The sequence below is a fragment of the Zootoca vivipara genome, chromosome 13, assembly GCF_965207765.1.
Source record: "Zootoca vivipara chromosome 13, rZooViv2.hap1.1, whole genome shotgun sequence".
NCBI lineage: Eukaryota > Metazoa > Chordata > Lepidosauria > Squamata > Lacertidae > Zootoca > Zootoca vivipara.
Window position 1 is genome coordinate 13708172 of NC_142596.1, and position 4336 is coordinate 13712507.

Here is a 4336-nt window from a genome sequence, read left to right on the forward strand (position 1 = left end):
GCCTGCTGCCTGGCACAATACTATGCAGCATACGACTTTAAGAGGACTAAAACCCACAATGCCCACCCACACCCTTTTGTCCCCTTAAGAAAAAATTCTGGCAAATGTTACAGGAACACAGAAAAACTGCATTTAACCAAGTCAGACCACTGGTCCATCTAGCTTACTACTGTCTATGCTGACTGGCAATAACTTCTCGGGGTTTTAAAGAAGCCTTTCTATGTCTTGTCTACAAATACTGGGGAGTGAAGTTGTGGCCTTTTGCAAGCAAGTGGCTCTACCATCCCTGTGAATGAGACCTTCTCCTTGAACCTAATCATTATTATTATTTTATCTTCGAGTCGTCTGGAACTTCTTCCCTTTCTACAGCTATCCATGCCTAGTTACTGAAATCCAGATAATGGCTGGCTGCAAAGAACTGAAGCCACAGGAAGATATTGGAAGAATGCAACGAGGAAGTAACCTGAAGTCAGCTGAAGACTACTGTAATTACAATTCCTACTAACTAATCCACAACATATTGCTCAACAAGAGTGATGTCTGGTTTAATAACCATTCTTCCTTCAGAAACAAAAAAAAAAATATCCATGGAAACTACAGGCAACACAAAAGACTTGTTAAAAACAAAAGAAACGATATGTAACCCCAAACAGCCACATCTTTAAATAACAACAGCAATGATCAGACCAAATCAACTGTTGTTTTGGGTAGAAATTAACATTTAGGAGCATATGCTGCCACCTAATATTAGGTCAGATCATAGATCTGTGGTCTGAAATCTAGGCTGGCTGTATTGCATATGGGTCCTGCACTTTGTTCCTTTTACCCGTGCCCCCCCTCCTTTTCACACACATGCACAGAGAAGCAGGAATTGGGAAGACCAACCTAGGCCTCATTCCTCTCCCCATCCCCTAGTGTATGAAAATACATGAAGAGGAGGAGCAGCTATTCATCTTCACTACCCACCCACCAAAGGTGGCCACTCACTGTGGCACCTCAAAAGAACATTGTAGAGATGGAAAAGGTGCAAAAACAGGCAACCAAAATATCACAAAGTTGAAGCAATTCCCCGAAGTACAGTATTTGAGGTCTATTTAGTTTAGAGAAAAGAAAGCAAGTAGGGGGGGGGGTTTAGAGACCACTGTGGCTACAGCTGGTTCACCAACTACAGCCTGTTTTGGACAGAAATGACTTGGCCACGGTACTCCATGCTCTAGTTACTTTCAGAATCATAGCACTGTAGACTTGGAAGAGACGCCAAGGAGCATCTAGTTCAACCCCCTGCAATGCTGGAATATTTTTGCCCAGTGTGGGGCTCAAAACCATGACCCTGAGAGTAAGAGTCTCATGCTGTACCAACTGAGCTATCCCAGGACAGATTGGATTACAATGTGCTTTACGTGGGGCTGCCCTTGAAGACTCAGAAGCTTCAGCTGATCCAAAATGCAGCAGCCAAATTCCTAGCTGGGGTTCTGGACTTACCTAGATCTCACCGAACCCATTTTAAAACAGCTGCACTGGTTTCCAGTTTGTTTCTGAAGCTAATTACAAGTGTTTAAAGCCCTAATTGATTCAGCCCCCATCCCCACCCCAAAATACCTGAAATACTGTGTATCTTTCCTACAGACCTCCACCAGTTTTAAGATCAGTGGAGGGGACCCTCTTGGTTCTTCCACATCCCTTAGGAGCTCAGGGGAGGTGGCTTCTCTGTGGTAGCCCCTAGGTTTTGGAACTTCTTCCCCACAGAGATTCATCTGGCATCTTCATTACACAATTTTGGTGAATGCTGAAGACACACCTCTTTATCCTAGATTTCGATACATGAAATCTGTATTTTTAGGACCCACCTTATTTTTGTGATTATGTTGTTTCAAACTGTTTTTAGCACTTTTTTTATAACTTGTCCTGTTATAACTTGACCTTAGGGTGAAGGGTGGGTAATAAAAAATAGTGATAATAAACTGAAGAGATTAATATTAGTCAAACAAATTTATAAGGGGATGCCTTCTGTGGACAGAAGTTTAAACTATTGTCTTGCAAGAGTCAGTGGCCTGGTTCAGTTTATCTTGGCTAAATATGCTGCAATATGCAGAAACCTTGCCCACTTAGAAAACCTCTTCATGGCATGGACTGATAAACTAGAACATCTCTAACCATGGTTTCCAGATAATTTTCCTAGTTCAAGTGAAATGGAAAACTATGGTTGTGTACAGATTACTACCGGTAGCTTAAAAATGCAACCAGGTTGTTCTTACAAAGGCAAAATGTTTTTCAATATCACAATTTTAAAAGCTGTCTGAATGTGTCCACAGTGTGTTTAACCTCTACCAATGGGTCGAATTAAACATTACAAACAAAACAAATAAAGTGTGTACAATGAAGCCCCAATGGTGGTGGTGGTGTTTTAAATCAGAAACAACTTTGGGAGGCAGCAATTTAAAGCAAGGGATGTTTAACTCTTCTCCTTCCAACTGTTTTCCCACTCTACCAGCTGTTCTCCCTGCAAAGAATTCCAGACATATGTTTATGCTTTGGAACCCTGAAGGGGGAAAGGGCTGGAGGAGAGAAGCACAATATTGATACAGTATAAGAATCAGCTGATAAGGAAAGGTTTAAGTAGACACCGACTCAACTCAAAATCAAAGCCTTTCGCTTTTAATCAAGTGTGTTGGTGCTTCATTTACATGTAAATGTGAGTTACATGTAGTTTGCCCTCTAAGAAGCAATACTGTACCTGAAATTCCCAGGGACAAATCTCTCTCTCTCTAAAAGCCACCTGACTTCCCCACTTGCCTCAATCTGGAAAGAGGTGTGTGAAGAGTGAGGCAAAGAAATACCCACTGCTGATGGCAGTCCAGCTTTATTTGAAAATCAAGTCTACTTTAAGGAGGAGGTAAAGGATATCCAACCCTCAAGTCAGTCATTGAAAATGATTTTAGCCTCAAAAAAACTGGGGAGAGATGCACTTTCTGTCCCATTCCTCCTTCTGACCTCATTCCCTTTCGCATTGCAAGTCTGTGGCCAAGTTCTACTATACAGTATTTGCTAACCCAGGTCTTTCCTGCCAAGACTGGAAATTTGATAATTTGTCAGCATTATCATCCTTTCACTCCCACCCATAAAGCACGGAAAATAAGTTCCCAGTTCAAAATTCACTTGGTGGCATTAGACAAGCCACTATATTCTTCCATCCTTGGCCAGCCTCCCCAGTACTTTGCAATAAGAAAAATACTGGAGTGTCATGCAGAAATGTTTTAAGAGTTACTGAAACAGTGCATAGCAAAAGTGTCTTGAACCCCTGAAATTTCTATCCACAGAGCTCATTTTATCCTCGGAAATGCCTAGTAAGGTAAATTAGGCTGAGAGAGGCAATGGCCCCAAGGTCACAAAGGGGGCTGAGTGGGGTTTTGAACTCAAGTATGAAAGGTCCCAATTCGACACTAACCGCAATACCATACAGAAGCATACTTTAAATGCATTACTGCTACGGAAACCAGCACCATTCAGATAGCAATAGCTGGCGATTTAAACTTCAACACCCCCCACACCCATAACCCCAGTGGCCCATGTTCAACGCCTGCTAGCTTTGCCTTTGCTTTCTTACTCCAGAATTTAGATTCCTTGCTGCAGAATTTAGATTTTTTTGGGGGGGGAGAGGAAACAATCTATATCCTTTGCTTATTAAAACTTATAAAGAACACCGTACGGATGTCAAGTGTGAGAGCGTTGTATAAACAGCTCCTTCTCCCGGAGCTTCAACAAATCCCTTTAAATCCCTCACTGCCCTGGCAACCTCGCCTAATTCCCCTCGGGCCCGATTCCACCCGCGCCCCATAACTCCCCCCTCCACACTGCTGCTCTCCCCCCCCCGCCCCCGATTATTATTATTATTATTACCGCGACACAAAGCACCCTCTCGGTTTGTTTACGTGTCGGTGGCATTTGTACGCCGCCTCCACAGCAGACGAGTTCTTTGGGCAACTCCCCATAAGCAAGAGCTACAACTCATTTAACGCCCCCGAAGTTTTGGTTTTAAAAACCAAAACAAAAGCAAAGGAGGCGCAGGCGACGCCTGAGATTTAGAAGGCCGGGGTGTTATTTAGCCCCTTTTACACTCAACATTTCAGCCGCCGCCGCCGCCCCCTCCTCCTTACTTAGGCACACCGCAGCCACTAACCCCTAAGCACTGGTGCCTCAAGGGACTTCCTCCCAGGATTTGGGGGGGGGGGTAGTGGAACCCCCTCCCTGCGGTCCACCCCTCCCCCCGTTGCCTAGCAACCCCTCAGCCGGGGGTCGGGCGCTGCACGGCGGGTTCCTTCGCCGGACTCCTCCCTAC

At 44.2% G+C, this 4336-nt stretch overlaps 1 protein-coding gene across 5 annotated transcripts in view; it reads right to left on the reverse strand.

Annotated features, from left to right (window-relative positions):
• SECISBP2L (SECIS binding protein 2 like) overlaps positions 1-4336 on the reverse strand; it is a 34247-nt gene that overhangs the window by 29537 nt on the left and 374 nt on the right. The gene's annotated exons all lie outside the window — the stretch shown is intronic.